This window comes from Anas acuta, chromosome 2 (genome assembly GCF_963932015.1).
Source record: "Anas acuta chromosome 2, bAnaAcu1.1, whole genome shotgun sequence".
Classification (NCBI taxonomy): Eukaryota; Metazoa; Chordata; class Aves; order Anseriformes; family Anatidae; genus Anas; species Anas acuta.
The window spans coordinates 49,139,079-49,164,829 of NC_088980.1; positions in this window are offsets into that span (position 1 = coordinate 49,139,079).

Consider the following 25,751-nt stretch of genomic DNA (forward strand, 5'->3'; position numbering starts at 1 on the left):
GGATGAAAAATTACTGTGGAAAGGTGGTGCTTTGGCTCTCTTGCAACATCATTAAAAATATTCAAGTAGAGATTGTAAACAAAGATGTTTCCCCTAGAGCAATTGCAATCTGAACATTTAAGGGACGATTCCTCATTTCATATTCTGTGCTTATTCTCTCCCTCTCAAGCTTACCTAGCCAAACTGCCATGCTTCCTGTTGCAGTTGAAAAGAGCTAAGTTCATACTAATCTAAAATTGTGTCTTGGTTTCCTTAATGATTCTTCCCTACTGTTGCACAAAATCATGTTACTTGGCTATGACTCACTGGATTTCTGTTCACATGTCATTTTGCAATTAGAAACAAAATAAGATCAAAGGGAGCTCTCTTTCTTCCATCCTTTGCTCTAGATACTATTATGATCTTCATTTTTAAAGAGGGAGTGATTTGTGGAATTTTTTATTTTTTATTTTTAGTTCTGATAGTGATTTTTCTGTTACAGCCATGGTATGTTTGAGGCAACATATGTAGAGTTACTACCCATTACTACCTATTTATTAGGTAATTGATGCAGTTAGCAAAAAACAGTACTCATTTTCTGGGTACAAGAGGTCCTTCCACAAAGTCCACAAAATCTTGCATTTTTATTTTTTATTTTTTTTGGTACCTTCGAAACTTAACATCCAAAGAGGATCTTGTGATCTCACTAACCTTCCAGGGACAACCAATTGGTTATAGTAGCTGCAGAGTTTACTTTTGACAAGAAAATTGATGCAAACCTGGTTCCTCAAAGGGGGATTCATATATGTAGAAAGTGTATAATAATTGTCTTTATGTTCTTTGTCTGTAGTTCTTTTTCTGGATATTTTAACTTTTAACAGAAAATCTCTCATGTAAAATAGGGAAAGTTTAATCTCACTCAGATAAAATTAAGAGCCATAAGTGTTCAACTGTTCAAATGACTATATCAAGTCTGTATCAGACTATTATAGCTAGGTCTTCATAAGTATACTCTCGTGTCTGCCATGGGATTGTCTTTTTGGATTATTTCTTGTTTTTAGTCTGCCATCTATCAATGAGATTTTTATTATGGTAGGTAAAAATACAGGAGAACATGAAAATGATTCTTACTGAGTTTCAGGAAGTCTGTAAAGCTAAACTTCAGTTGTATTATCCTGTGCAAGGATTATACTAGGACCAGCTTAATATATATATATATATATATATATATATATATCTCAAAATCTGAGAACTGCCTATTTTTGTACTGCATCCAAGATGGACACTTGTTACTTGTTACACTGGTAACTCAGACATTAGACAGTCTTTTCTTAATTTTGGAACTAAACTCAGTTCCCATTACATAGCATGAAAATGATACTTTGCATATGCTGCCTGTGGGTGTTTGTAGAAAAGAAGCTGTCTAGAGGATTTTATAGTACCCTGAGACTTGGAGGTGTCTAAATAGTGGTTTGTGACTGATGGATTTCAAGTTGGACGATATCTGAACTGTGAATCGCTCAAAGGCAATAGCATTACCCATTTCACATTTACTCTACTCCTGAAGGGAAAAGGCTCCACTCTCTCCAAGAACTTCATAACACCAGTCAGGCTCTGCTACGGAAGTTGCTCTGTATTGTGCTGGGTGAGTGAAGGTTGTAAGGGATTTCTGCCTTACCTCTGTGTTTTGACATGAGGTGCTTGACTTTCCAAATTTAATGTTGACTCAGTGCTGGGAGGCTTTTTCACATAAAATAAATCTCCCAGTTTTCTCCCCAGTCCTCTTTAATTTATGCAGGTGAACTAAAAGCAATTCACATTTGGGAGAAGCTGAAAAACTGTCATCAAAACTGATGTTCCCCAAACAAAGAGAATTACTTGGGAAAATTAGGACAAATTGTTGATGAGAACAAGAAGAGCTATTTAATTTCAAAGTATGTGATTTTCCTCCAAGCCCATGCAGTGACAAAAGCTCATCAAAATGTGCATAATCAAATACTTCCAATGAATCATCAAATGCAATGTAATGTTGTCACAAAAAAATTGTTCATGGAACACTCACTGAAAACATTCTGCCTGCTGACTTCCACTGCTAGGCATACATTTAGACAGAAACATGAAGTGGAGTTGTGGGAAATGGAATTCCACCTAATGGGAAATTAGCTTTCCCTCTTTTAAATCTACTAAATTGTATCTGGCTACCATAAAGAAGGCTCTGCTGTTGAAGAGACTGATTCTTTCACTCTGCATCACTGACCATCCAGAAAGGTTGGAGCAAAATCCCAGATTGGGATCTTAATCATATTTCACTGTAGAGACAAGTTGACTTTTAAAACTTTTGCACTGATATAAGCTTGATGTCTCATGTTTATGATACAGACAAGTAAGTTGTCGCTGAAAAGCCATACGAAGATCACTTATTGGCAAACCATATAGTAAAGCATTACTACACTGATTTGTAAAGAACTATCTGTTGTTACTTGCAATAATACCCATAAAAACACGTTTAAGATCAGCCAGTATTCTTTCTGTGGTATTTTACAATGTGTGCAGTTTCTGGCACTCACCAGTTAAGCCACCTTTTGCTTGATTATTGCTCACACTCACTCTATTGCACAATTCCTGATTTTGCTGGACTGAGCAATAAGGAGGGTGGCTTTGAAGGCTGACTTGTCTTGGGAGTCATTTGCACTGCTGGTGTTTGAATGAGTATGCAATATGTAACCTAGCCGGAAGACTAAATTGAATGAGCACTGAGGAAAAAGCCAGAAGGGAGGAAATGTGATGATGACCAGTTGGGCCAGTATATGCAAAAATTATGTTTCACATTGCTTTGCTACTCAAATTCCTCATCTTGTTTTCTTTGGCCTTCTGTATTCCTGCATTACAAGCACAAAACACTTGGCTGTGCTTTCCAATGTTGTCAACCCTTTCACAGCACTACATATTTAAAGGATGTAGTTCCATCAGTGAGTGCTGTGGTATGACACTAAAGCAAAGTTGTGAAAGGAGAATAAGAAGCAGCCTAAGGACTTTTTTTTTTCATTCTTATCCACCTACAGCTGCTTTGTACCTTTGTACCTAGAGTAAATAATACAATGAGGATATTTCTACCTGAATCCCATGCTTTTTTTTGGGAATGATGGACTGAAAATGAAAATTAGTTCACTACAATAGTGCTTTTATTTTTATTTATTTATTTTTTTAATTTCTATTTATTTTTATATTAGGAATTTTGCATCATCATTGCTTTTCTAAGTTTTTCTCAGTCAACAAGAGATACCTCATTCAGAGGGCTGGTGAAGATAAGTTGCACCTTTATAAATTGGTAACATTTAAAAATGTAAAACACCTATGTGGTCAAAGAAACTAAAAATGACTCCCAAGTCCTTCTGAAATCTGGACCATGTGGATTAATTTTAAATACCTGTTTTAAGCCATGCTTGGGTAAAATGGTTGTGCCACCAAAGAGTGGCCAGACCTCCACAAATGTGTGCCCCCTCTGTCCTCCGGCTTGCCTGAACCTTCCTGCCTGAGTGTACTGGTGGTGGATGTGTCAGAGGAACTGGGCAGCCTGGAGCCCTGGAGTGGTTGTGTTTTATCTTATCTGTGTTGCCTTTTGCTTCAGCTGCTTCAGTGTTTTGAAAGGTCAGGTTTAATGAGCTGTAAGGGGAGGAGATTCAGACAAATCTCAAGAATCTGTTTTAATTCATTGAAGTGCTGAAGGTAGCTGAAAAGCCTTTTTCTTGCCTCAAGCCCAGGGTAAACATTATTTTATTGTATTACATTGCCTTTAAAACATAGCATATGTAAATGCCTTTCAGCTGTATACAAAGGAAAATGGTTAACAAGTATTGCATCTTTCCACCATCTTGAAATGAGTATTAGGCTTTAAATTAAAATATAGTTTTCCTTCATTTAAAGTGTATATCAAAACAAACAAAAAACCAGGCACAAAACAGTCAATTTCCCATTATAATCATCTTGGGAATTATCTGCTTTCCTGAGGCTTACAAGCTCAAAGTGAAATACATTCAATTATGCTAATTATTTTTTTTTTTTTCATGTAATGTTCAAAAGTAAATTAACTGCCCTCACAAAATCCTAATAGGAAAACAAACTTTCACCTTTCACTTTCTTTCTCCTTCACCACACTCTATTATTTCTTTTTGCATAATTCTTTGAAGCACTGAGATTTTTTTGGCCTTAGTAGACCAAATCCATAGAGAAGTGAGAAAAACTATTCCACGTCTCTATATAGAATTATTCTCATCTTCCTCCCTTTTTATTTTTATTTTTATTTTTATTTTTATTTTTATTTTTATTTTTATTTTTATTTTTATTTATTTTTATTTTTATTTTTATTTTTATTTATTTTTCCCTTACTGCTATTGCTTTTTCAACCTACTGGCCTTTTTTGGTACTGCTTCAGTCAACAATTTCTGATAACCTGTGTGAGCCTGCCTTTTCTGCTCTTTCACATACTTAGTATACTGTAGCTTAAACAGAAAGCTTCAAACCTCAATCTTAATGTACTTAAGAGCTTCAAAATTAGTGTAAAATATTTAGAAATCAAAAAAAAAAAAAAAAGAAGGATGCAGAGAATGGAGCTGTATGATATGTTGAAGTCAGCATGTGCATGCTAGCAAGTTGCTGTTTTTTGTCTCTGACCAGTTGTGGCCTTCTAAGGGGTTATAACTAATATAAATACTCTTGCTACTCATTCTGCATGACTGTATTACTCTGCTTTTATTGTGTGCTCTGCTTTTAAGAGGCTAAAATGTGTGAACACAGACATTGTGTTAAAGTTTCAGGTTATGTTGTTTGTTGTTTCTGATAATGACTGATGCTTTAGAGGAACTAAATACAGCCTCTTTAAAAAAAATATTTATTTAATTTCAGAAGTTAATTTATTCCCCCAATATTATGCACATTTCAATTCTTGGTTTCTTTTTTTTAATATATTTTTTTCTCCTTTGCTTTTTCCATTAAATGGAGTTTTATGCATTCCTACTAGTTATATAAACATCTAATCCTTCTTTGAAATCTTCTAGCTCTTGACCTCAGTGATGTTTTCATAGCCAAATTGCACAACCACTTCCCATTTTGAACAGATCAGAGGTACAGAATTGTTATATTTCAGCAAGTTATGCCAAGTGCTTGCCTAAATCCCATGAGCTACTATGCCAGTTTTTTAATGCTTCATGTCTCTGTCAATATTTAGTAAGCCATATTCATTTTTATCCCTTTCTCTCTTTCTCTCTCTCTTTCTCTCTCTCTTTCTCTCTCTCTTTCTCTCTTTCTTTCATACAAATGTGTAGTTTTCAAGTGTTTCCATGCTCTGAAGGGAAATTTTGTTGGAACAACTTCAGTTGCAAGGGTTAAGCAATGTGTTTCTAGCTGACTGCCAAGCTATGCATAAGAAGTTGCATTTATCTTTAGCCTTTAGCTTACTATGTCGACTTGCAACATCTCAACCTGTCTATACGCAGGTAACACAAGCACTTTTAATGTCTATTACTTTGGAAGAAGAGCTGGTATCTTGGTTATCTGAGAAATGTATGTATTATAGTAGTCTCATAGATCTGACTTTTCCTCAAGGAAAAATTAGTACACAAAAATAGGTGGGTTCCCAACTGATAGCTCTGGGGTTGAATCCTAACAAATAATGCTGAATTAAATGTATTTGAGTTTGAAAAGTGACTCAGGCAGTCCATTCCCCAGCAGTCCTATGTAGACATGTAATTAAGAACATTAGAATTAAAAACAAAAGAATTAAGATGCTGTGGAGAACTTAGGAGAGTTGCATCGGCTACTTTAGGAGTTGATAATATTTCAAAGGGAGACTCATTGAAGAAAGTATCCACAACAGTGTATTAACATGCAGCTAAAAAGTAGAAAGTGGAAAGAGAGAGGGAGGGACATGCCTCAGTTTTTATGTCTACTTGTAATTGCAGTAACCTTTGCTATGGCTATGTTCTTTGCTTCATAATAAAGAAGTATACCAGAATTAAATGTAATATTTATTTGTAATTTGTAATATTTCTGTATTGACCATAGCAGGTCATAGCTACTGTTTTCAGCTAGAGTACTTGTAGGTGTGTCTTCCCCTCTTTGTATAGTTAAAAGAGTAAAATTCACAATGGATATCTGTAAAGTTTCTTATCTATATTTACTTAAAGACTAGAAAACACTGTAATTTACTCTGAGGATTTAAGAACATTAATTTCAAGATACGGTTTTCAAATAAACGTTTACAGATAAATCATCTTTTTGTTTCATATTATGCCATTGGGGGTAAAAAGGTTGACTCTTAGTTTCTGTACTAGTGCCATCTGGCGACTGAATGTTGTTGTGGATCCCTTCTGCAGCTTGAAGTATCCGGGATGGCTTTGACTAATGACTCAAAATTTGAGGATCAGGAGAAATTCCTTATGGGGCCTCCTTGGATTATTTTCAGAGGGCTCAAACCTAAAATACACTTTTGATAAAAGCAATTCTATGACTTCTAAGAGAGAATATGTGTCTATTGAGATTTAATTTCAATGATGGAACAATTAGCTGAAGCACTGAACGACTACAGTTTATAATCTGTCAGAGCTGAAAAAGGTAATTTTGACTGAGGCAACAATACCATTTTGGAATCAGTGGACATCACCTTGAATTTAAGCTTGTAACTGTCTGGCAGCTAAGTTAAAGAATGGACTCCTTGTTATATATTGGCAGTATATTTTTTCTGTAGAAGACAATAACCTTCTTAGCCCATCAAACTATCTGAGTGAAGATGTGAACCTATGGTCATCTTTTCATAGGCTTCTTGGCTTTGCCTTAGCCAATGAGTTTGTAAACTGTAATTTAGAAGCTAAAACTATGCAGAGAAAACAGATGTAGGTAATTCCTGACTGTGTTTTATTTGAAGTGAACTCTCTTATCAATAAAGTTCATATTTTGGAAATTCTTAGTATTTAAAAACTATTTGCAGCACCAATGTATGGAAACTTGAGTCTAGAATGCTAAGGAGTTTTGTTACAGTGAAACACTATGAAATTATTTACTGAAGGAGTTGCATTGTGAAAACCCTGGTTTTAACTGGGAATTAATTGACATTCAACATTATTTGAAAATACTCTTTAAGGTAATAAGTTTTCTTTATTTTTATGTATATATTTCTGAAAAAAAAAAAATACATCTATATATATTATTTAAAGAACACCATTCCTTAAAGACCTGCTGGCCTAGTTTGGAAAAGACGTAGAAGTAAAAATGCTTGTAGGTGATCAGTGAACTTCCTCTCATTTCATGAAGACCCTTCAGAAATGGAGAAGAGCAAGCTTAAAAAGGCTACTGAAGGTCAGTGATTTAAAAGGCTAGAGAATCTGTCTTTCTACAACAGCCACAGCAGGAGACAAGATGCACAGAGCAAGGAGAGAAATTTCTGGAAGCAGAGTTTAGGAGCCAGTGCAGCCTTGTGAGAGGCTGGGGTCCCATTGACTGTCTCCATATCCCTCTATGTCTATCCCCAGAGAAGACAGACCCAGGCTTGGCAAATGGCCAGTGCTCCTCAAACAACTGATCTCAGTATCTTTCCAGGTCAGCCATAGAGAGGCAAAGAGTGTGGAAGAGAAAGGGTCTTGCTCCTGTAGAGGTACCCACCCCTGACAGCTGTATTCACCACACCCACCCTTTCCTGCTGGCAGCAACAGCCACAGCTCCCACTCTTCATGCCACATACAATGGGCAGAAAGAGTCCTGGGGCCTGTTTTTTGTCCTTCTTCTGCTTTTTCGCTTAGGCAATGACCCTGCGACAAAAGCAGGCTGCTTCCAGGGCAGAGGAAATGTTGTGGAAGGAAGCACGCTCAGAAGCACTGTCCTTAAGGCAAGTCAGCTTTAGGTAAACAAGGTTAATGAAGGGAAGAAAGACACACACAGACACTCATGCTCTTGAGCCTTAATGACCTTTTCCACATTTGGACTGTGGAGGTTTAAAATTAATTTGCTTAATTAAGTGCTAAGGTGTTAGGCAGAAGTTGGGCTGTTTGAATTCTAACCTTTGTATCCAAGTCTGTTGTCTTCCAAATAATAGGAATTTCTTGTCTGATGGCTAAGATTTGGAGACAGTACTATGTCTGTCTCTATGATACTATGATACAGCAGGTACTGGTACTATCATACACAGGTACCTGTGATATATATAATTCCTTGATGCCTTAATTGCTGATGCTATACATGTTCCTTCTCTGTCTTATTTGGCATGGGCTGCCTCTCATGTTTTGTGTAGTATTTTGACCCAAAACTCATTTAAAGCCAAGAGGCCTGTATTGGATGAAGTCATAGGTAGGTTTCAGTAAAATGTATAACTGGATAAAATCCTCTAGAGGTACTGAATCTCTTTGACTTTATGGCTGGATAACCAGATCTGTAAGTTAGGAAGTCTACAGGCAAATAAGAAGTTTCAGCTTAAATTTGGAAACAAGTTGCTTGAAAAAGCCCTACTTTGTCAGTGTGAAAAGTACAGTTTTATGATGATTAACTCTTAGATCTACTTGAGAGCAATTTTAAGAGGCAGAATGTGGGCAGGTACCAATTACCTGTCACAATTAGTGTGCATCTTATTGTACATATTTAAGAAATTAATGACAGTGGGTGGTTAGAACTGTCTCATTACTACTAATTAATATGATAAGTCTTTAGTAGGCCATTGGCAAAATAAGAATACCAATTAAATGTGATGTCAATAGAGAGTCATTAATTATAAGAGAACAGATATACATGAAGTCCAGTAACAATAGTGGGAAACAATCTGTGCTTTTTTTCAGAGACATTTCAATGCATTTCCTACTTGAAAAGCAAGTGTATATTTTATTTTAAATATTTATTAAATGGAAATCATGCCTAAGAAGTGCATTCAGCTGTTCTTGAATGCTAGAATATGAAGATTTCTGGCTGCTTGATAACTTTCTAATCCTGCTTTCTGTTTTTGCACCTTTTTAATGTTTTCAACAGTAGTATGTGAATATATGGTGTGCCTGTACATGTTAAGAAAGTTTAGTTAATATAAATTCAGGGTGATGTTTCTCAAAGTATCTTGATTTGTGACCTCTTTCTATTATTCGTCTCTTCCTCCTTTTCTATACTATTCAGAGTGGAAGGAACAATCCTGTCCCTTCACATGGACTTCTGGGGAAGTATGTCTACAGATTTTTTAACAAAGTCCAAATATGACTAAATTAATGTGGAGATATAAAAGCTGAGAATGAATCCAAGAGTGTCAGGAAAAAATATCTTGAGTGATCTGTCAGTGTTGGATCTGTGATTAGTCTTGAAAAATTAAAATCAGGTCAAACTGAAATCTATTTTTTTATATTTCCTTTCCTAAGCTGTAGTGAAAACGAAGCAATGTGTTTAGTTAAAAGTGAGTTACTTTAAAGCAAATTCACAATTATTAATCCATATGTTTTAATTGGAAAGACTAGGATTCAAGACCTTCTTTGCTTCATTCAAATGTGGGATTTGTATCCAGGTTTCCTACTTTGCAATCATTGCCAGGCATGTGATTGCTTAGGTCAGTCTGATCCTTTGAGAAACAGTAAATGAATATTCATTGGATACAAAGACCATGCCACATGTCCTAACCTGCATGCCACTCACAACACAGCCGCTCAGGATGGAAGGGACCTCTGGGGGTTTTGAGCTCAGCTCCCTGCTCAAAGCAGGGCCAGCCATGGGATCAGATTTGACTTTATCCAGTTGAGTCATGAAAACCTTCAAGGTTTTCTGCACAACATCTCTGAGCATCCTATTTCACTTTGTGACTGTTTCCATGGGGAAAAGGTTTAATGTTATATCCAGTCTGAATTGCTTGAATCAGTTTGTATCCACTGCCTCTTGTCCTCTCACAGCTCAGTACAGAAGAAAGAGCCTGGCTCCATCTTCTTGATAAGCTGCTCAGAGATATTGACAGGCTGCTCTCAGGTCACCTTGAAGCTATCTCTTTCAGGCTGAACATGCCCTGGTCTCTAAGCCTACCCTCACAGGGCCAGTGCTTCCGTCCCTGAACATCCTGTTTGCCATGCGCTGAACTTGCTCCAGTTTGTCAGTGTCGTTTTTTTCCTTTTTTTTTTTTTTTTCTTCTGTTCATGTCTATGTGCAGTTATTATTACTAAGTGAAGCAGATTCAGCAGATATCTCTCAAGGCTTAAGCATTTTCAGTGAGAGTTCCTCTTCAGAGCCATGGAGTTTTCAGAAGGGTTTTCAACTTCTTGTCTCTGGTGCCCAAACTCAGTGTCTCACTGCTGGATGGAGACTTAAAGATTTTGTAATGAAACTCAATTCACTTTGGAAGCTTTTATGTGATGAACTTTTCCTTTCTTTCTCTCTTTCCCTCTCCTTCTCCTTTCCCTCTTTCAAAATAAGGCCAAACCTATTAGCTCAGTATGTCATAGAACATTAATGTTGCCAAGAATAAAATTTATGGTAACTTTTCCAAACAAGCAAACAAAAAATTGGCCAATCTATAGGGCATTTTGCTTTAATGCTCTCTTTACTAAAACCTTCTGCTCTACTGTTCTCTAGAATGGAGACTTTGACATAAAATGTGAGTTTTCAGCTCTTTCTGACTTTTACTTTGTCTAAATTATGGAAGTTAAGCTTCCTTTGCAAGTATGGAGTCTTCAAAGAAACAAAGAAAAAACCATCCAGAAAGTCCAAAATTAAAACTAAAAGATGAAACTAATCTTCAGCTCTGTTGTTGCAGGGCTGGAAGCAAGAGCTGTGTTTCTATTGCGGAAAATGGAAAATGTCTCCTTTCTAATTATCTATTTTTCCCCCAAAAGTCATGATTTCTTCAACTTCAATTTTGCTATAACATTCATAACGTGAATCATTTTTTCAAGGTGAGAGTGTGCACTGGAAAAAGGAAGGGTTTGCAGGTATTGCAAAGGAACCAGAGGAAACCACAGTCAGCCTAGCCTGAGCCAGGTACCAGCACCAGGAGGAAGCATAGCCAGTAGATTGAGGAAGTGATTTTCCCACTCCATTCAGCACTTGTTAGACCAAATCTAGTGTTCCGTTTTCATAATTCACCGCAAATATAAAATGTTGATAAGCTGGAGCAAGTTCACCAGAGGGACTCCAAGAGGTGCTGGGGCACTTGTCCTGTGAGTAAAGGCCAAAGTGCCTGTTCAGCACAGAAAAGAGACCTAGCAGCAGCTTGCCGGTAGTTGTGCAGAGCTTATCAAGAGGATGGAGCCAGACACTTCTGTAGTGAGTCATGGGAGGGCAAGAGACAGGAGGCATAAATTGACTAGAGAACTCCTAAGCACTCTTCCAATCTTAATTTTACTGTGATCCTGCTTCTGTGATCATAATGATCTTCTCCCCATCTCCCAGGGGCCCATCCTTGACCTACTATTAACTTTTGACTGTGTATTTTGTGCTGGTGTACAAAAGGTGATGGTGGCTCTCAGAGCCTCAAAACTATCACTTTGGATGGAAAGTAGAGAAATACTGAGGCAGAGGCAGAAGGGGGAATTATGAAATTACAGGGAAAAGACGTGTCAACTCTGCAGGATTTTTGAAGGTGTATAAAGTAGTTGAAAACTGTCCAACAGGTGAAATGAAATGTTTCTTTCTGAGAAATTTATACTGCTATAGAACCCCCTCAGTCTCTGAGCATTATTACATGCAATTCTAATACTTGAGACTGCACTATTAATATATTGCTGGATGCAAATGTTATGACATTAGAGAAATAAGTGAAAAACTGCAAATAATGTTTCCTGATGGAGGGAGAGAGAAGAGGTTACCTGCAAAGCTGTGTTCCTGCTGGCCTTCCTGATTTTATGAGGATGTTATTTTGTGTAATAAGGAGAATATTTTTATTTTTATTTTTTTTATCATTTCATTTACCTTCACAAACATTTCATTTGGCTTGGTAGCAGAGTAACAACCTCTTGCCTCAGGTTACTTACTGCACATGATTTTGAATGCTGTTGCACAAGTTTTGATGTCTATGGTATTAATGAAGTTTCTACTGTGACGGCAGGCACATCTTCACAGATGCTTTTTAATATTTTATTAATTAGCAAGTGGGACAAAAGCCATACTTTCCAGGGGTTCAGTGTACAAAAATAAACATTCTTTTTCTGTGTTAAATTACAGCATAGCCATTATTATTGGAAGCAGCCTCAGCAGCGTTCTCCCAAAACTTTGCACAATTGTTTCTTTACTGTTGTGACCTCAACTACAACCCTCAATCTGTCAGCTTTTAAGTGATCAAATGTTACACTACTTTATATTCTGCTGTTCTGTACTGACTTCAGTCTGATGGCTGCAAGTATTCCCCAAAACATGTAAAATGCTACTTGTAAAAGGACTTCTGCCCTTCTAGATATATGTAGCAAAACATCATGACAAGATATGATTAATTTAGGGCATCTGTTGCACAGATTAGAGAAGATAGATCTTTTCTTATTCCTGTGACTGAAAGCCCTTCAGTCTGGCAGAGGCTTTGAATGTAGACCAAGTAAATGCATTGAGGTGGAAAACCGACATAGCAACTGTAGGTTTTCTGAACACGAGGGAACTTCAGATTAGCCCTTGAGGATGGATATATATACATATGTGTGTGTTTGTGCATGTGTGTGTATATATATATATATATATATATATATATATATATATATATATATGAGTGTATATTGTGCCCTGAGATAGAGACTCCTGGTTGGAAATTGAGTGTAAACAACAACAATCATTGCCATTAACTAACTGTTTCAGTAGTCTCTCATTTGATCTTAAAATTATATAGAGAGTTTTTAACTTAAGCTCAAAAGCTTTTTTTTTTTTTTTTCCTCCACAGCTTTTATATCTCTGAACTGTCATGTCATATAGGAGCAATCTGCTCTATATCATTTTACTGGATGGTTTTATACAATACTTACCTTATGTCACGAATATACAATGGTAACTCTTCCCAGTGTTCCTCAATTCATCCTTCTTCCTTTCCCTTCTCTAAGCTCAATGCACTTTTCAATACTACTAGTCACTTAAGGGGACAACAATACACTTGTGAAAGGACTTTTCTGTCTCAAGATTGTCAAACGCAGTCTTGATGCCAATATAAGATGTTTCAGGGGAGTATTTTGGACTGGCAGCATAATTAATGTTTTATTGAATAATGTCTAATGGATCACAGCAAATACCCAGTTCGGCATATATAATTTTTCAATGTTCTAGTTAGTGATAGACTAATGATATAAAGCTGCAAAGAATATTTTGACACACTGTATATTTACACTGCTCTGTAACCTCCTAGTCTCATTCTATTTACCATGCAAACACGCTTTCTTTCAGCAATTTCCAATACTTGATTTGAACACACCTTTCTCCCTAGAAAGGTAACATTTCCACTCCCATTTCTCATTGCTTAAATGTCAAAGGCAGTTTGATACTTGAATATGACTTGGGAGTTTTGACTTACAGGATGATGTAGTAGAATTTTTCACATGCATTTTTCCAGAACAATGAGCACAATACTTTTAATAAAGTTTTTGTACTAAAACTTAAAATATTAATATAAATACAGGTTGTATTCGTTCACTACTTTATAGAATGTTTCAGGAGTAAATGTCTGCATGGCCCTGATGAGATGGACTGACTAGTGGTGCTAAGGGAGATGGCAGATGTGATTGCAAGGCCAATCTCTATAATCTTTGCAGGAAGCATTTCGTCACTGTGTGAGTAACAGAGAACAGGTTGCCTGGCAAGATTGTGAAGTCTCCATCCTTGAAGATCTTCAAGAATTGTCAGGACATGGTCCTAGGCAACCTGCTTTCCGTGGCCCTGCATGAGCCATTCATTTGGTGTTGAACCAAATGATCTCCAGAAGTCCTTTCCAACCTTAACCATTCAGTGACTGTGTGATTATAATAGATTGACATGGTGACCTTTGTTTTGGGTCACAATAGATGGGAATGGGTAAACTGAGAAACAAATGTGATATGACTAAGGTCTAGTCTCAGGACAGGGAACAGAACTGTAGTTTTTTGAGTCCTAAATCAGTGCTGTGTGCATGAGTTCCTCTACCTATGAAAATAAACAACAGTAGGTGAAAAGCTTAAAATTGTCGTCTTTGAGATACTTCATGGCTTTGTAATTCATTAACAAAAAAAAAAAAGAAAAAAAAAAAGAAAAAAAAACTGGGTTTTGACCTCTGGCAGCAGGACAAACCTCACTTCTTTTCAAATTTCCAGGTAGATGATTTTTATTTTATTTTATTTTATTTTATTTTATTTTATTTTATTTTATTTTATTTTATTTTATTTTATTTTATTTTATTTTATTTTATTTTATTTTATTTTATTTTATTTTATTTTATTTTATTTTATTTTATTATTATTTTCAAAATAAAAATATTAGCATGCTTTGGCTGCTACTCTAGGGGTGCTTCTAAAGGCTTCCGTCCTTTTAGATCAACTGCATGTGTTGAGTTATAACAATGAGGTATAAGCAATAGTATCTGAAATGCTGAGGTCATTACCATGGGTTTCAGATACCTGTAGATGGGAAGGGTCTGCCTCTGTGCTGTAGGCAAATCATTTGCAGAAAACACTAAAATGGCTTGCTGAATGTAATGGTGAAATTATAAGGGGAAGGTTTTCAATATTACCAAGACATGTGGAGTATGAAACGTGCTGGCTGCTTCTTGGCTTGTGTCTTTCTAGACCATAGTATATTGATTTTTTTAGCTCGTTTTTAAACTTTCCTTTGGGAGCAGAATGCCAAATGCAGTTATAGAGACCTGCAAATTATCTGGGCTTGTATTAGCTTATTATCAAGGGGAAGAGGGTAGTTAGTTTCTCCCAGGCTTCAAATACCAGACTGACTCAGGAAAGTGGAAGTGTGAATGTGACGATTAAGTCAGAATGGAAGCAGTTTCCCTGAATTTGAAAGGATACATGCAAAACCAGTCTTTTACCAGTCTAAATGTACCAATCACATTTGTAGGGTGGCTATCTGGTTTGTATGTACCTTTCCCTTGTCAGAAAAGCTTTTACTAAAGCACAAATAGAGAGCAGGTAGATAGGTGATAGTTGAACTTGTACTCTTACATTTTTTTGGGGGGACCTTTAGCATTATAGAGCTGGTTGAAACCATCAGGATGTATTTTCTGGAGAAGAAGTGGGGGAGCACTTTTACGAATATGGTTTCTTAGCTGGAAAGCTGAACATGCCTGGATACATGCCTGTATAGATACATGCCTGGATACATGCCTGGATAGATTAGAGGACATACTTTATAATGCTGGTGGAGAAGTGAGAGGAGTAGGCCATTGCTTAGTTATATTACAGAGCAGGAACACCTCTTCTTTCCTGCCCCTGGAGACAGAAGGGGGTCAGCTCCTCATGGCAGCTGTCAAACTTCGGATCTTGGACAGTGATGATGAGGCATCTGGTTTGGAAGCTGGTGTTCCTAGAGGAAAGAAACAAAACAAAACAAACAACAACAAAAAAATCAAGAAATCAACCAAACAAGAAAACTGTTTGTATATTGATATTCTTCGTAACTCCATCCCAACTCACTGCATGATGTTCAGATTTGAAACATTTTGTGTGTGTTTTTCTTCTTCTGTGTAGTTTTAGTAGATTCTCAGGATGGAGTAATAGGGTAGTTACTTTAAGTAGAATTGTACTTAGATGTTTTCTACTCAGAGTGCAAGGTCTGCCTGTTGTATGAATGCTATTACTGCTGGTAAAGAGGCTATTTCATGCTATATGAAAACTATCAGAACAATATCATTGCCACCAAATTACTCTAGGAAATTCTGCACTTATCACTCTGCTCCATATGGGCATGTAAATTACATCTCCCTGCATTTTCCCTGGCTTTCAGCTTTCACTTTATCTATTGGAGCTGCAAAGACTGTGGACTCAGCAGTGGTAGGGGCTGGTGACTCCTTCCCATTGGCTGGAACACCAGGATTTTCCCCTCACAGCTTTAGAAAATAAAACAACATATGTGTGTGTGTGTGTGTATATAGTCTACACTCATGATTTCTAGTGCTGGCAGACCCACTGATAGCTTTTAACGCTCGAACCCATGTCAGACCATCTGTGTGCACAACCTCCGTGTCTGTTGAGAACCCCTCCTAGATGGATCCTTTTTTCTAAGCTGCCTTCATTGGAAGTAAGGAATTTAAGCATCAGTTAAGTGACTTTAAAGTCATTTTTTCTAGCACTAAAGATTTTCCAACATTTACTAATTAAATACTTGCTTCTGTCTACTGTTCAACCAATGAATTACTTCTCTAATATTTGCTTACATAAATCTTTTTCCTGTTTTGTTGCATGAAATTTAAAGATGATTTTTGATCATTCCTGCGGTCTGCATTACTTTCTCCTCTTTCAGAAGGCTTTTCTCTGGCTGAAGGCTGAGTTCTCACAAGTTGCTACTGTTCAGTCTAACTGAAGCTTTCAGTGTTTTGATACTTAAAAAAGGCAAACATCTAGCTAACTCCTCCAGAGATGCATCATGGTTTCCGTCTCATAATACAATCCAGAAGGCTTTAATCTATTTAGCTACAGCACTGATGGTCAGCAAAAGATATCTCTGGTGTGCCTTTGATTTTCAATTGTTGCTTCCCTGTGTCATGTTACTACTCCTGCTGAATTGCAGTGCTGAGACTGAATGTTTTTGACCCTTGCATCCTATTCTTTTATGATTGTATGAAGCTGCTTATGTACAATACACAAGTGGAAAAACAACAACAACAACAACAAAAAAAAAAACAACCACAAATCTTGGACTTGTTTGCAACATGTTTGTCCTTAAATAAATGATATAAAGGTAGTCTTCCAGGCCATAATGAAAGGATTTTCTGTAGATACACATCACACCTGTCCAATCTGTGCCTGACCCTTCAGCCGTTGAGGGCTGGGGGAACCTCACAGACATGGCATGCTATGACACAGGGCTTTGACAGGTGGGTCTGATGTGGTTTCTTCACTTGCTTTGTGCTTGCCCAATGGGTCAAATATGGGTGGTTGTGAGGCAGTCTGCTGCTCTATGCTTAGTTCTGGGCATGTTATCAGAGACTGTGACTAAGTCTTTGAAGGGAGACCATGAGATTTTTTTCTTCTTCCCTTGTATTATGTAATATGACCTCTTTATCTTGTGACCCTTCTAGTTTTGGCAGCTTTTTCTCCTCTAAAATGAAGGTCTCCTGATTTTATTATTATTTTTTTATTATTTTTTATTTCTCCTCCCTTCAGCAACCATAAATAAATATATAAATAGATACTGAAAAAATAAAAAGTTGAAAAGTTGTTGGTTAATATTACCTTCTAATGGAGACTTATTAAATGGTCTAAAGTGGTATAGTGTTTTACTTAATTTTTACAACTAATTGAATTAATTTCCATATCTACAGTTAAACATATAACTTCTGGAAAAAAAAAAGAAAAAATCCCTAGTGTTCTGTCTTTTTTAAGTGTGATTTCTTCTAAATATGTGTCCTCTTGCTGCTGCCATTTTTCTTTGGTTGATTAAGTGATATCATTAAGTGAGAGTAAATAAGGGTTATTTACCTTAATGTTAGCAATGAAAAATCAGTTTCTGAACAGTTTTAGGATAGCTAGTGAGTTTGATTGCAGAGAAGTTTGTGCTGTTACTGGCTAAGACTTGAAAGCTAAAAGTGCCTCAACTTTAGCTTGCACATGTATTGCTAGCCAGGAATTGCTGGATACTTCATGTCACAAATAAACTGAATCTTCTATAGCTCATTTTTGGCAGAGCTGTATGCCAAGTATTGAAACAAAATTGAAGGGTAAGCTAAAAGGCAGCTAATATACTGCATAATATTAGCTAGTTAGTGTTATCAGATCCTTCTGTTTCTATTTGTGGTTTGTTCTTTTGGCAGCTCTTTTAAACTCACCCTACTTGTAATGTTCTATGAAGGGTAAAAGCTCCTATATGCTGGGCTCAACACTGCTTGGCAATTACTCACTGAGTAACTCTTGTAATAGGACCCCAGGTTAAAAGAAAGTACTTAAACATTATTCATTTACTTGAGTATTTTCCAAAATAAAAATGCTCATCATCCTCCTCTGAACTGAGAATAGAGTCTTTGGCTTGTGTATGAGCAATCGGTACTTCATCAGCGCGCTACTTCTGAGTGGTGTGTTGGATGCACATGGTGTGTTCCACAGGCTGGAGGAACACGCTGCCTGGTGACTGTCTATTGGCAATTCACTAAGGCAAAATTCATTTCAGCAGTGACTGCATTGCTCAACTGGTCCTGCTGAGTTGGAGGGGAAGAGGCAGAGGTGTTATATGTATATGCTGACAACACTGAATTGCAAACTGTGTATAACATTTTATTGAATTCACACAGGTGCTGAATCCAATGCTTGACAACATTAAAATGCTCTACTACTGAAAGGCAGCTGATCTTAAGACAGCTGCAAAAATTGGCCAAATTAACATTTTCTTATGGAGTAAGGCTTGCAAGCGTGGACAGGTTGATTAGGAATACAGAGTAATGCATTACAATCGATGGCACGTAACAGATGTGCCGTATTTTTCATTGTGTATCCTAGGTCTTGGTGGCTTACTGACAAGACAGAGAACTGCTAGAGTCAGTGTGTCATTGCCAGCTGTTTTTAGGAAATCTTAGCAAATATGTACATACATTCAAATCTACATTCAAATCTATCTATATCATCTGCATCTGTTGCTGCCCACTTTTCATCATGGTCTAAGAAAAGTAAAATGAGATCTGGGAATAGGGCAAAGTAACTTCAGTCTTTTAATCAGTGCAGATTATTCACACATGTTTCTTTCTCCTTTTAATATTGTCATCAATAAGTACTACAGTTGGCTTGACTCTCCTAGCTTTACTTTGTGCATAGTGTTTCTAGACTGCAATTAATTAACAGGCAAAGAACACGTTCTACACACACACACAATTAACCTTTGTCTGGGGTTAATTAAAACTGGTGACAGAAGTGCTACATAGTATAGAATTACATTATACTATTTATAGTAGTAATAGCTTTGACTTCTATTCCCATAAGAGGGCAGCAATTATTATACCTTTGCATAAATGGTAACGATTCTTACCTGAGTACTTATAAAAATGGAACAGTAGAAATTGCAATAGTTGTATGCTTAATTTTTTTTTTTAACCTTACAATGTTTGGGCAAGATAACAGAAGAGTTCTCATTGAGTGGGTTGCTACCTCTAGTATGGCACCCACAGGCACCCTATTCCTCCCCATAAGCAGTATTTCTTGCACAATATGCCTAGTATGCCTGATACATTCAGATGTACCAAAGGAAAAAATGATTAGTTGGTAATCTTGGAAAAAATAAGCTATTATTAAAAACAAAACAAACAAAAAAAAAACACTTAAACAAACAAAACAACAACAACAACAAAAACAGTGAAATGACTGATTGAAGGTAGACAGAAACAGGATCTGCCTGCAGAATAGAAATTAGAGAGCAGATAACCTTTCCAAATGGAATTATGTTCCATGGTCTGGTATATAGCATCCAAGTTAGATGGATTTTTATTTTATTTTATCTTTTTCAAACTCCTTTGTAAGTTATCTGGCAAAACATTTCCCAAATACCTAAAGAGGCATGACAGAAGATAATGACTTTGACAGTAGGAGCTCAGTATAGACCAAAAAGCATGGAAGATCAGAGTTGGAAGGGATTCTGTATCAGCAGAACTAGTTGATATTTTGATGGTGGTCTTTTTGTTTATGATGCATATGTACCTGCTTAAAAAATTAAAAGGCAGCATTCAGGAGGAGGCTTGTTTGGCTTACCTTCCTGTGAAGGACATCGGTGTATACTAAACTGTGTCTTGAAGTACTGCAGTCTCCTGATGGCTTTCACTGAGGACTCTGTGTCCTTGAGCAATCCAAAACACAGCTTTCTATTATTTGAAGTATTACAGAAAACTGTTTAAAACATACTGCTATACCCAGAAAATGTTGATCTACCAGGGCATGTAGTCCTTTATTGGATCTGTATTTGAAAGCAGTTTAAAGCATTTCTATTTACTAAGGATATCTAGAACATGCTTCATTTTTAAAAGCATCTGTTCCTGTAGCAGGAATTCCACTATATACTGTCTATGTAATTCTTTATTTGAAAGGTGGAAAGCTCACAAGTGCTACCATGGCACAAAAGTCACAGTCTTTCCTTTGTTTGTTAGTAGTGTGCTCTTTCCTCAGGTGGTTCTGCTTCAAGTGGATCTGCTTTCTCATGGCTGCCTTCCACATCTGTGTTCCAAAAAGCTGTTTCAGTCATGTACTATGGCTAGAACACAGCAGGCAATCTGTGACGCCCAAATTTTCATGATTAAATGTTATCAGATCAGTAGAAATGCATGATGAGGGTGGGAACTAAATTTTCAATTGTTTGTTATTTACCAGTTTTTGAAAAATGTTTAAAATCCATGTGCTATTCCACTGGGGACCCAACTACTCTGGAGGCCAAAGCTGAAAAACCATCTACTTGAATTGGTGCCTAAATCTGAGAGAAGCAGTTTTGCTCTCATGCCTCACTTGAACTTGCTACTTTCCTTTCTTGTAATTCCATTTTTACTTATATCTTGCTGCTATTATTCTACAGTTATCCCTTCTATACTTTTCTGCTGTGTTATGTCTCTTCCTTACTCAGCCACCTTTAGTATTAGGGAGAAACTATGTGTTGTTTGAGTGTATTTGAGCACAGGAGCACTGTTTCATATGAACTTCCATACAGTGATATGCATCTGCAGAGCCTGCATTAACTGGCTTATGCAAGAGCTCTGTCTTTCTATGTACCATTCACCACGGACTTGGTTCCCAGCTTCTGTTGCCAATGATTTCGCTTTCAATGCCAATGTTACTGCTGGTGGCACTTGTCCATTAATTTGTGATGAAATGAAAATTTAATTAACCTTTCATTTGCTTTAAAAAAAATTGCCACAATCCACCTTCACTGTAGTAGTGTGGAATTCCTTAATCATGGTGAGAGATGATGACATACGCATGCTAATGGAGCCAATGAAGTAACTGAAGTAACTGTGGCAACACAGAATCACATAATGATAGAATATCCTGACTTGGAAGAGACCTACAGGCTTCATCTTCCTTTCTCTCTCTCTCTCTCTCTCTCTCTCTCTCTTTTTTTTTTTTTTTTTTTTTTTTTTTTTTTTGTAGGAGACACGGCATAAGCTTGCTTTACTTTCCTCAACATGCCCAGATTTTGATGGATGGCAGTTCTGAGTTTCACATGCCTTTATATTCTGTGTTTCTCATGAAAATTCATACATTTCTCACGTATGAATTCTTTTTCATACACACAGAAATGGATCTCTGGTCCTTCTTTAGCTTCAGCAGTATCTTCTGCTACCCAGCAAGTTCCTGTTGTCTGGTCAAGCGTTAATGTTGGATCTTCGAACTGATCTGCCTTCCAGATCAGGCTTTCCTCTGGGGCACACTTAGCTTTTTTTCCTCACTCTTCTTCACAATTTTGAGATAGTCTAGGAAGCTCTAGAACAGTGTGTTTCTGTTTTGTTCTTATCTTCCTCGTGTGTCTTCCAAAATTACTTGTTTTCAGGTAGAATGCAGTACTCCTCTAATTCCTGTCATTCTATTGCATAGCTTTGTCTCTTGTGTGAGTTAAAAAGCTATTGGGGGAACAAAAATGAGCAAACTCTTATGCAGCAGATACTATCGGGAATGATGTTATCTGTCTTTAGCTACTTGTGAAGATTTTTACTGCTCTGTTATTCTAATCAATCTGTTTTCCTTGGCTATGCAGCAGGAATGTGCTTCAGAGTCTACTTCTTATAAATGAGATAGATGACATGTCATACACTGTCTCTTTTAACCTAGGAATAGGGGTTTTTCTTCCCTTCAGAAATAAAGGCAGGGTGGAGGGGATAGGAGACAAATGCTGAGCTTTCAGGTCTCACTTTGACGAAGAGCTGGGATGTTTGCCCACAGTCTGAAAGCGTTTCTGGGTTCTGCAGGTAGCTATAACCTAACCCAAGTTTTGTGTTAGGTCTACTGTAGTAATTATTGCAGTGTTGATAATCCTTCCGTGTACTTTGTGGTTAGTGTAGATGATGGGAGAGGAGCATGGCATGCTCTCTGGGTAAGCTTCAGCTTGTCAAGAATCAATTTCCTGTGGTTTCCATATTCTTCATATGTCCTTCAGTCCAGCATGGTGAAAGCAGCTTTTGGAGCACTTTCTCAAATCCAGTCTTAATGGAACTAAAAAGATTACTGTTCATGTTGCTCTAACTAGATGACATAAAATACATGGATCTTCCCTTTTCATGTGTCCTACTGGTATTATTTATTTTCTTTCCATATGGAGTGAAAACAGAGATCTGAAAAGCAAATAAATCCTTAAAAAAGTGTCAGAAATGTCAATTTCTTTTCTCTGCTACTCAGTTCATCTATATTTTGCTCTTTAGATTGCTGGAATACACAAAACATTGCTCCTCTAGAACACTTCAGTGGCTGTATAAATTTGATCAGAAATACATTTTTTTCCTACTTTTCTCAAGAATTTTTAATCACAGAATGGTTAAGGTTGGAAAGGACCTCTGTAGGTTTTCTGGTTCAACACCCCTGCTCAAGCAGGACCACCTACAGCAGGTTGCCCAGACCATGTCCAGATGGTTTTTGAAGAGCTCCAAGGATGGAGACCCAACAGCCTCTCCAGGCAACCTGTGCCAGCCAATGCTCCATCACCACACAATGAAGTGCTTCTTGATGTTTAGACAGAGCCTTGTGTTCCAGTTTGTTCCCATTGCCTCTCACTCTGTCACTGGGCACCACTGAAAAGAGCATGGCTCAGTTCTCTTTGCACCCTCCCTTCAGCTATCTATACACATTGATAAGATCTCCTGAACCTTATCTTCTCCAGGTTGAACAGTCCCAACTCTCTCCTGTGAGGAGAGGTGATCCAGTCCCTTCATCTTCTTGGTAGCCCTACTCTTAAACCTTTCCTGTAGCTTCCTGTCTCTCTTGTACTGAGGAGACACCAGAACAGGACACAGTTCTCCAGGTGTGGCCTCAGCAATGCTGACTAAAGGGGAAGGATCACCAGACTTGACCTGCTGGCAATACTTTGCCTAATTCAGCCAAGAATACTGTTAGCCTTCTCAGGAGCAAGAACAAATTGCTGACGCAAGTTCAACTTGATGTGCACCAGGACTCCTATTCTGCAGAGTTGTTTTCCAGTTGAGTGTCCTCAAGCCTGTACTAGTACCTGGCATTGTTTCTGCCCTGGTGTAGGACTCTGCATGTCTTGTTGAACTTCATGAGATTTTTGTCAGTCTCTTGCTCCAGCCTGTCAAGGTCCCTCAGGATGGCTGCATCTGGTGAGTCAGCCAGTCACCCCAGCTTCATGTCATCTGTGAGTTTACTGAGCATACAGCTAACCCATCATCCAGAGTGTTTGCTACAGCTCTGGTAAGGTTATTTTTAGCTAGAGAAGCACCTTCCCCATGACCCACAATATTTTGCTCAGATGGATGAGACACACACTTTTTGCTTCTCTTTGAGCAGTTATGTTCACAGCAGTGGCTATGATGAGTTTTTTAGCTTCAAGCAGTTACACTCAAAGTAGAAGTCCATGCTAGACACCGGGTTGTGACTATCGCTGAAAAGAGTCTTACTAAGATTTTGCTTCTTTTCACCCTATAAACCTGTTCTCTCACACCTGCTGCCACTTCTCTGCCTCCTCAGAAGAAATGTCTGCTCTTGCTGCTAGTTAATGAGGACAAATTTTGAATCACATGCTGTTGTGTGGCACTGCACGTGCAGTGTGCCAACCCTGTTGATGACTAATGATTAGAGTTTGTTTTGTTTTTTTAGACCTTATTATAGTTTTGTATAAGGTTGAGAGCATGCAGCAGCTTGCTGATGCTGAAAAGGAGGCCTCAATTTTTCCAGGTATGAAATTTACTCTTATCCTTTCTGCAGCAGCTCTGATGCTCACTGGAAACTTGCTGAGCTATTTCAATTCACTGAAATAGCAGACAAATACCCCTCTTTTCCTCTTCCTCCAAGGTCTCTTTTATTAAAACAATCTTTTTATTAGGAAGAGGGGAGAAGATGGGCAATGCTGTTTCACTGTATCTTTGGCACCTACAGAATGTGAATTTTTTTTTTTTTTTAGAAGTTAAACACAATAGAAAAATGTATGTAGAGTAGTATAGCAAAGGAAAGCTTAGTTATTTATGTTATGAAGCCAATTTTCTAAGTTTTAGGGCACTTAAGGTAGGTTAGTCTATTATTATTTTTTAAATGCGTATGTATCATTTCTCTTTATACATATGCAGAGATAAGATACTTGGTCACATATTATGTATTTTGTAGGCCTTCTGTCTCATTCAGTGCGTGGGATAGACGAGACCAGAGAGCTATCCTATACAGTGCCTGTATTCCAAAAGGAAGGCTGTCACTGAGAACACACGTACATAGTCTGTTTAGACCTCTCCCCTCATGTTGCTTGCTTGCTGGCTAAGTTTTCTGGAAAAGCATGCTTACCTTTATCATGTCATTTACCAAACAAAAGCTGCTAAGGGCATTGTTCTACTGACTGCTCATTACAACATAGTATGCTTAATAGAGAGGAGAGTCCTTCTTAAAGGAAAAATATTTTTCTTGTATTGTATAATAAACACCTCTAGAGAACTGTCAACTGTAAACCCAATACAAAACTTGTATGGTCAAAATGTATGTTATATTTGAACAGACTGAAGGTATATTCAGTGCAAGTGGGGACACATGGAAAATGTTACTTGTTCTCCTTACTTCCATGTATCCTATGCATCAATAAATTAATTGTGTGTTGGAAATAATCAAAAACAGTCTTGACTGTCAAGTGATGAAGACATTTTACAGACATATTATATTACTTCTTCTCCTTAAGAGCATTCTGATATGAAAGTGATACATGTAAATATTTCAAAATTAATGAGTCAGAGTTCAGATGCCTCTGCTGTTGTTTTTCATGTAATATTTCAACTTCAACAATGAGTGAATCTATTAGTAGTGGTGTGGTGTGTTTCTGGCTTTTTCAGCTAATTTATTTATTTATTTATTTGTTTGTTTGTTTGTTTTTTAGGTGTCTGCCTTCAGAAAATATGACACAATGCAATATTTCTGTTTTAGTTCCTTTCACCCTGCTCCCATAGGCCCTTTTGCTGGCAGCTGGCAGTGACCGCATAAGCCAGAGAGATCACTTCACATCTGTCTGCCCCGGCTCTCTCCCCTGAGGGTCTGGTGATCCTCTATTTTCTGTGGATGTTTCTAGACCTACATTAGGCTGTATATTACATTGGTGCCTAGAGTAGCTGTTGGTTCTGCTGTGGTGAACCTTTAAAATTGAGGTTAAAAAGTCCCCTGGGTTGAGAAGACAGTTGAGAGACAGGGCCTCACTTCCTTCCTAACTCTGAGTTGCTGGTGTTTCCCAGTCAACGCTGGGCTGCTGTTGGCCCTGTCCTTCCTATATCCCAGGCAGCAGAAGATGAAAAGGACTAGGACAGGCCTGGAGCTCCCACAAGCACATCTGTGCTTTCCTCTCCCCAGCCTCCCAACAAAGTGCTGTCACTGTGCCTGGAACACCATCAATGCCACAATCTGCTGTTTTAATTGAGTCAGAAATGGCATGTAAAAAATCATCAGTTGCTAATTCAAAACCACGGGGAAGCACTGCAGGGTTTATTGCTTGCTTTTACTAAGCAGAAGCTC